Genomic DNA, 8,905 nt, shown 5'->3' with positions numbered 1-8,905 from the left:
CAACATTTGCAACGTGCACGACACACAACCTTTTGTTCTATCACATCCAAGATCCCGTACGTTAAAGTTTCTTTTTTTTTTTAATTCGTAGCGATCATCTTTTTTTTTTTTTCAAATTGTTTTGTAAGTATGCTTGGAAAACATTTTCTCTTGACATTTTTAACTTCATCTCACCCCTCCAACCGTGAAAGTTACATGTCACAGCCAAATCCTGCGTAGCTACACCGTCGGATTAAACATTTTCAATAGGAGTTTGGACGGAATATATATACAAAGGGACTAAGGGGGATTAAACCAAAGTAATTAGCAGTGGCAGCGGGATGTTGCGATTTTGTATGGTATAAATTAGAGACATAAAAAAAAATAACGAAGCCATATTGTGCACTAGCTCAGCATTCCTAAAAGCAATATCATTCTTCTTTAAGTCATGCAGCAGAGGAAAAGCCGTGATACGAGGTGACCCGACTCTCCTCGTGGTCCAACTTTTTTTCTGTGCACTTTCTGGGTAAAATTATGGCAGATTTGATGCACATAAAAAGAGATTGAATTTTTTGAAATTGGTTTATAATCATGAATCATCATGAATTAAGAAGGTAACCTGTGCACACTGATCAACTCCGACCCACAGTTTTCCATATCCAATTTAGTCGATCTTCCTTATTTAATTCAAATCTGACTCCAATTGATATTGATGAGGCTGGAACTTCGAAACCAAAGTTCCAACTTTTATCTAAACTTGGTCAGATCCTTCAAAGATTTCCTGCTCAAAAAGGAAACCTTATTCATATACCAAGACATGATGACAAGGTCCTCTGCTAAATTACTAATTACTAATATTTATTGGGTAGAGTCTGAAACACACAAGTCTTTTTGATAACTTCCCAAATCAAATTTCAAAGCCCCAAATCACAGTAGTAACTCTAAACTGAATCTGATTTCCACCAAATATGACTTCAACGACGCCTCCTCATGATCTTCCTCTTCTGCATGATCATGGCTTCAACTGCGGCAGGGCCTCGCAGGAGTGACCTCCGAGCTCCGGCAGCAGACGACGCGTGCAGACATCACCATCGCCCACCTGTTTCTTCTCCCGCTCCTCACTCCGCGGTCCTCCTCCTCGATCCACGACCCTTTCCAGGTGCTTGATAACCAGATCCTGGGCTACCAAAGTCTCCGGCCGTAAAGAAAAACCGATTTCCCACAAAGAGACAAAGCCGGCTCTCGCGTCGGCCGCGCCGTAGATTGAACTGGGCTGATCACTTTGTGAGTTTAGTTCAGTTCCTTTATATTCTGCCCATCCCTTTTGATCATAACCGAGCTGTTTTACTAAGCTCGCCAGCATGTCATGAAATCTTGGCTACCTTATTTATCTAGGGAATGGATGAGCTCCGTTAAAGATTCGCCGGTTATCCCACGCTTATCCCTTCACAAAATCTTATGGATGCTATTAAGATAAACCAGGCGAATATCATGGGAAGAAGATGAACCAGCCGGCGAATATCATGGGAAGAAGATAAACCAGCCGATTATCGTGGAAATCAAAACCGTGTACTATTTTTCTATATATATGTGTCCTGTAATTCCTTGAAAAATAATCACTAATGAAGCTATTCTCTTTCTTTTCTTTTCTCTTCTCTTTCCTTTCTCTCACTCGATACCCAACTCACTCTCGTTCCTTCTGCTCCTCTATCTCGACCAGCGGTCGGACCGCTTCTTTCACAAGCAGATTTTAACATGGTATCAGAGAGTGGTTTACTTGAGCAGTTGGAGTTGATTCATGCGAGAATGGAAGACGATTGAGCTGCTGTCGGAATTCTGCAGCGGCTGCTCTCTGCCTTGCCTCCTTCTTGTCTCACTACCGCTAACTCTCCGACCACACCCTTCACGTTCTCCTCACTTCAGAGGAAGGACATTGATGCAGCCGTAGAACAGAGAAATTCCAGCGTCTGATTGCCATTGCGGCTCTGTTTCCCCAAATAACAACTGGATTTGGGTACTTCTAAGCAACGCCCAATTTTCTGTGGAGGTGATTCGGGCGTTGAAGAACAGGGGCGACCCGACGGAACCCAGCGACCAAATTCCCTGGCGCTGATTTATGGGATGGATTCAGATGTCGAGCAAGCCAGCATCAGAATCGCTTATCTCTGGAGAAATTTCTGTGAGTTTACAAAATTGTTTGAGCCTTCGTTGAGGAGAAATTGATTTTATGACAGCAACTGGATTTCAGATGTCATACGAGCTTGAGAACACGTTCTGTCGGCGACCTGTGGCCGAACTGTCTCCTTCTCCGAGAAGAAGTCGCTCCATCAACGTCGTCTCTGTCACTTTATCACCTCCACCACCAAAACTCCACCGGCGGCTCCTCTCTCTGTTTCAAGTTTTCTGGTGCCCTATATTACTTTGCTTGGCGGCGACTTCCACTCGACCGGAGACGTGATCGGAGCCAACCGTTGTCATGCATGCTTGTAACTCGAGTGAGGGCACACAAGATGGTGATTCAAACATGAATTTTCGGCCACCACTATTTGCAGCTACTATTCATAATCCAAGGCCGGTGGACCTCCGTGCAAGCGATGGTATTTGTTTCTCTGGCAATAGCCGTAAAGGTTCCAAGGAAGTTGTACCTTCATTCACTATAGATGAGTATCATGAACTCTTATCACTTATTAGAATTTCCTCTCCCTCTATCAATTTCACAGGTCATATATCTTCATCTACTAGAATTTCCTCTACCTCTATCAATTTCACAGGTCATATAACTTCATCTACTGTGTCTCATCTTCCTTGGATTATCGATTCTGCAGCAAGTCGGCACATTTGTACAGATAGGTCCCTACTTCAACAACCAATCAATTGTCAAGTACCCATAAACTTACCCAATGGACATACAATAACTGTCGATCAAACCAGTGATGTTAAACTACCATCTTTTACTCTTGAAAATTTCCTGTATGTTCTTTCTTTCAAAGTGAACCTACTCTCTATGAGTCAGTTGACCAAGGCACTAAACTGTTCCGTAACTTTTTTTCCTACTCATTGTGTCTTGCAGGACCTGACGTCGAGGACAACTATTGGTCATGGAAAAGAACGAGAAGGCATATATGAACTCAGTCCAGTGATTTCACCCACAAGCTGCTTTACTGTGGCCTCCTCCCAAGATCTCTGGCATAGGCGATTCAGTCATCTTTCTCTCTCTCGTCTTAAACTTGTTAATTCTTATATAGATTTGAATTGTGATTTGCATACAAAAATTTGTTGTGATGCTTGTCATCACGCAAAGCAAACTCGCTTGAAGTTTGATTTAAGTAGTATTAAAACATTTGAATTAATACACTGTGACATTTGGGGGCCCGTATAATCAGTCCACACTTACTGGAGCACATTATTTTTTAAGTATAGTTGATGATTATACAAGATCTACATGGGTTTTTTTAATGAGACATAAACATGAAACACTTCATCTCATGAAAAATTTTTTTGCCATGATTAAAAATCAGTTTGGAGTCAGTATTAATAATGTGTGCTCAGATAATGGGTCTGAATTTTTTTCCTATGAGATAAAATCTTTCTTTCAGATGCAAGGTACTTTACAACAACACAGTTGTGTAGCTACTCCACAAGAGAATGGAGTAGCAGAGAGAAAACATCGACATCTTTTAAAAATTGCTAGAGCATTGAGTTTTGATGCAAATTTACCAAAACGTTTTTGGGGAGAGTGTGTTTTAACAACAGCTTACTTAATCAACCGCATCCCAACTCCAGTTTTGGAAGGAAAGTCACCATTTGAAAAATTGTTTAACAAAAAACAAAACTTCAATCATTTGCGTGTTTTTGGATTACTTTGTTATGCTACAAACAATGATCACAATAGAGATAAATTTGATTTTAGAGCCCATAAATGCATATTTTTTGGTTACCCTGAAGGACAGAAAGCATACAAAGTATATGGTCTAGAAAGTAAAAAGTTTTGTACTAGTCGAGACGTTATTTTCTATGAAAATGTTTTTCCCTTCCAGCAAGTACGAGAGAATGAAAGTGTGCCCGTATTGCCTTTGCCAATTACCCAAGTTGACGAAGTTAGTCCCTTGGATAATGTTATTCATGATAATAACAGCCCAGATACACCTATACCTGAACCAAATCATAATCCATCAAATATGCCCATTGATCATGACAATGTACAATCCATTGACCCTATACTTGAGTCAGCAAGCGAGGATGTTCAACCACCTCAATCGAGTGCACTAAGCTCCATTTCTGAACCTGAGCCCACCGAATCATTAAGAAGATCCACCCGTCCAAAAAGGCCAGTCACTTGGATGCGGGATTTCTATTGCTCTCTTATTTCGGCTCCCTCGACCAATGACAACTCGACGTCCAGTACAATGAAAGGCACAAGGTATCCCCTTTCTAACTTTATTTCACTTTCCCGTTTCTCTCCTCAACACTCTCATTTCTTACCAGCCATAGTGTCCACATCTAAACCAAAAACTTTTGAAGAGGCAGTTGGACATAGGGAGTGGCGAGAGGCAATGAACTCAAAAATTAGTGCCCTGAAGGAAAACAACACTTGGATGATGACTACCTTGCCAGAAGGAGTTAAGCCCATCGGTTGTAAGTGGGTTTACAAAATCAAGTTCAGATCAGACGGTACTATTGAGAGATACAAGGCGTGACTGGTTGCCAAAGGTTATTCCCAACAGGAAGGACTTGACTACAATGAGACATTTGCACCAGTCGCAAAAATGGTAACTGTCCGAACTTTGCTTTCAGTTGTTGCAGCAAATGATTGGTTACTATACCAAATGGATGTGAATAATGCATTTCTTCATGGCAATTTACTTGAAGAAGTCTATATGCAAGTTCCACCAGGATATGACCGTAAGGGGGAGAATCTAGCATGTAAATTACATAAATCTATCTACGGTCTCAAACAGTCTTCTCGAAATTGGTTTCACAAATTGTCATTGGAACTGGTGGAGTTTGGATTCAGTCAATCAAAGGCCGACCATGCATTATTCACTTACAAACAAAGTCAATTTTTTGTCGCTGTTCTTGTCTATGTGGATGACCTTATTATTACGGGCAACACCAAGGAGTTGATTGACAAATTTAAGCAATTTTTATGTCAGAAATTTCGTATGAAAGACCTTTGTAATCTTAAGTACTTTTTGGGTTTAGAAATTGCTCGTTCAAGTGCAGGAATTTATGTTTCGCAGCAAAAGTATGCTCTCAACATTATAAGCGAAACAGGTATGATGGGTGCCAAGCCAATGGAATTTCCAATGGAACAAAGGCACAGACTCGACTTCACTCAAAGTCGATTACTAAAAGATCCGACTACGTATAGAAGGCTGGTAGGACGGTTGATCTATTTAAGTATAACCAGGCCTGTTATTCATTTTGCAGTTCATTTGTTGAGTCGTTTCATGCAAACACCACGTGAAATACATCTTCAAGCTGCACTAAGAGTGGTTAAGTATATTAAATTGAAGCCAGGACAAGGTATTCTCCTAAGCAAACAGACCAATCTTCAAATGAGTGTGTTTTGTGACTCTGATTGGGCGGCCTATCAAGAAACGTAAAGGTCCGTAACTGGTTATTGTGTTCTTCTTGGTGCTTCTCCAATTTCATGGAAGACGAAAAAACAGGCCACAGTATCTCGCTCCTCTGCCGAAGTAGAATACAGGGCGATGGCAAATGCAGTATGCCAAGTGACTTGGTTGAAATTCTTGTTGACGGATCTAGGCGTGAGGCATCCACAACCGGCAAATCTATACTACGACAATCAAGCTGCTGTACATATTGCTGTCAATCCAGTTTTTCACGAGCGTACCAAACATATAGATTTAGACTGTCATTTTGTACGAGAAAAGATAGATCAAGGTCTAGTGAGAACGAGTTACATTGAGAGCAAAGATCAACTGGCTGACTTATTCACCAAGGCCTTAGGCAAAGAAGCATTTAATCATCTTTTATCCAAACTAAACATCAGAAATCTCTACGCTCAGTTTAAGGGGGAGTGTTAAAGATTCGCCGGTTATCCCACGCTTATCCCTTCACAAAATCTTATCGATGCTATTAAGATAAAGCAGGCGAATATCATGGGAAGAAGATGAACCAGCCAGCGAATATCATGGGAAGAAGATAAACCAGCCGATTATCATGGAAATCAAAACCGTGTACTATTTTTCTATATATATGTATGTGTCCTGTAATTCCTTAAAAAATAATCACTAATGAAGCTATTCTCTTTCTTTTCTTTTCTCTTCTCTTCTCTTTCCCTTCTCTCACTCAATACCCAACTCACTCTCGTTCCTTCCGCTCCTCTATCTCGACCAGCACTCGGACCACTTCTTTCACAAGCAGATTTTAACAAGCTCATTAACTAAGTTTGATATATTCTATATCTTTACCTACTCCAAGGTATAAGTTGCAAGAGAAATAATGCAAGTATAGATTGATACGCGCGGTAGATGAATATGACTATTGCATCGGAGATGGCTCACATTCATTTACTACTGGAGATATTAAATCAACGGATCAATGGAATGACTCACACCTCATAAACACACCCTTTTGACTGGTCAAGTAGGGGCCTATAAGACGGCTCATGGCTTGGCTTGGTTTGGTTTGATTCACGGGAGCATTGCTATTTCGGGGTTCAAACTTCACCATTCTAAGTTAATTTTTTCTTTAATTCTGTTTTTTTTTAATTTCCCTCCACTTAGATTCTATATTTTCCTTCTATTTTTTTTAAATTTTAAGATAGTTTTGTAGATTTTATATATATATATATATATATATAATATACATGTTTACTTATACTCAACCGAACCCTTATACTTGGATTTTGTAAAAGCACCGTGCCCACACCCTGTTTACGGTACCCTTACCCGTATCACCTTTCTCTTCTCCATTTCCATCAATGAACAAATGTTGGGTTCCTTTCTTCTCCATCTCCATGGTGAAAGCAGCTCTGTCACCCTTCTCTCTCCATCACTGCTCTAGGTTTGTATCTCTTTCTCTCACCCTCACGCTCTCCTACACACACTCTCTCTTTCTCTCTCTCTCCATCATTGTTCTAGGTTTGTGTCTCTTTCTCTCACCTTCATGCTCTCCTACACACTCTCTCTCTTTCTCTCTCTCTAGTCGTCCCTCTCTATCTCTCTAGAGACATAACTCTACCAAATGAAGTTTGTTTTCATTGTAAGGCATGTATCAGACACATTTCTTATTCCGGTAGATGCGACTTGCAGAGTGAGCTTAAAAGTGTTATTTAGTGGTTGTTGGTTGTCTTTCCCTTTCCTCTATCCCTACATGTAGGAGCATAGCCAAGGGAAGGCTGGCTGGGCCTGGGCCTTTCAATTTTTTTTTTAAATTTACATATAAATTTTAAAAATTTCATTTATTTTACATAAAAATTTGAAAAATTATAATTCGGCACTTGTCAAAATTTGGAAACTACGATTCTACCCCATCATGGAAAATTTGTGACTCTACCCTGTCTAAATGGAGATGCGAGAAATTAATACTGCCATGTATGATTTGACAAGATAGAAAGCTTCAGGTTTGGACGGTATCCAGGCGGACCTATTATATGCCTTTTGGAATACGGTTAAAATGAATCTCATTAAGCTTTTCTTAAAGTTTTATACAAATGCTATTCTACCTAGAGTTTGTCATATTTCGGTCCTCCAGTTGATCCCAAGTGACGCACAGATATTAACAACTTGGTGGTATATTTAGACAACAAGGAACGATGCATTATTTTGAGGAGCTACTCGCATCCTTTGTGATATAGCAACAACTATAAAATGGGGAACTTACATGTTCCTAAACAATGTTCTGCACATTTTGAATTTAATGTAATATTCTAATCTTTGTATCTTGGCTGTTGCTTCCCACCTAACATCTTGTTAGTGGCTTGAAAGAGAAGTATTTCTCTGTCTCTCTCCATCCTTCTCTAGGACGATTTTGGTAACACGAATAAAGATGAGAATGATTGAATGGATCCTTTGCCAACCTTATTCCTCTCCAGTTGCTATTCCTTTGTAAGAGTCACAGAAAGAGCATCAGTTTATAAACATGTCAAGGTTGATAGTACCCATGGAATGTTCTGGTCTTACTAGGCCTGACTGCACTCCGCGAACCTGGTGTTGTTTTCAACAAAAATTTCAGAACAGGAAAAAAGGGTGACATAATGATCTTTTGGAAAATGAAAATAAAAACGTCTAACTGGATGCATTTGTTTGTTAAATATAGTTATGTTTTTCCAAAAATACTTGATTACGTAACTCCCATGAGAATTCCGTTGGGGTCCAATCTCGAGTCTGAATGCCACTTATGCATATTATTTTACCATTTTTGTTATGAATTAATCCCATATTTTCCCTGCTTCACAAGGGGGAAGGAGGGGTTTCAGCCTCTCACTCGGGCTGCCCATTCTTTCTCATTCACCAAAAAAAAAAAATCAAATTCCATACATTTCCAAGCCCATCAATCTGCATGGTCTCCCAAATGTTTGTCTCTCTCTTCTTCTATTTTCCACATTTCTGAATGCCAGACAGTTTTGTTGGGATAAAAATGGATTGGACACGAATCTACTAAAATTAATTCAACAACAAACTATAGTCTAAATAGATCATGCGATAAGCAACGAATCAACGACCAAGCAATCCAAACAAACTAATCACAATCACAAACTGCACGAGAAATTTTTACGTGGAAAAACCCCTCAAAACAATGAGGGTAAAAAACCACGGGGTACTACGACCCAAACTCAATCCACTATAATCAATGATATAAGTTATCTCATGAGGGGCTACACAAAGCCAACCCTCAAAATAATAATATCTCATCAAAACAATATGAGATAAACAAGGAGAATATCACCGATGGAATG

The 8,905-nt window shown here is 39.8% G+C and overlaps 1 long non-coding RNA gene across 1 annotated transcript; it reads left to right on the top strand.

Moving 5' to 3' along the window:
• Positions 1-884: 884 nt before the first annotated feature.
• Positions 885-3,280, top strand: LOC126410556 (uncharacterized). Its single transcript, XR_007574763.1, has 3 exons — positions 885-2,158; positions 2,228-2,949; positions 3,050-3,280. It is a non-coding gene; the product is annotated as an uncharacterized LOC126410556 (long non-coding RNA).
• Positions 3,281-8,905: the final 5,625 nt, after the last annotated feature.

This window comes from Nymphaea colorata, chromosome 11, assembly GCF_008831285.2.
Source record: "Nymphaea colorata isolate Beijing-Zhang1983 chromosome 11, ASM883128v2, whole genome shotgun sequence".
Classification (NCBI taxonomy): domain Eukaryota; kingdom Viridiplantae; phylum Streptophyta; class Magnoliopsida; order Nymphaeales; family Nymphaeaceae; genus Nymphaea; species Nymphaea colorata.
The sequence above is the reverse complement of the archived record's forward strand: the minus strand, read 5'-3'. Positions and strand labels throughout refer to the sequence as shown.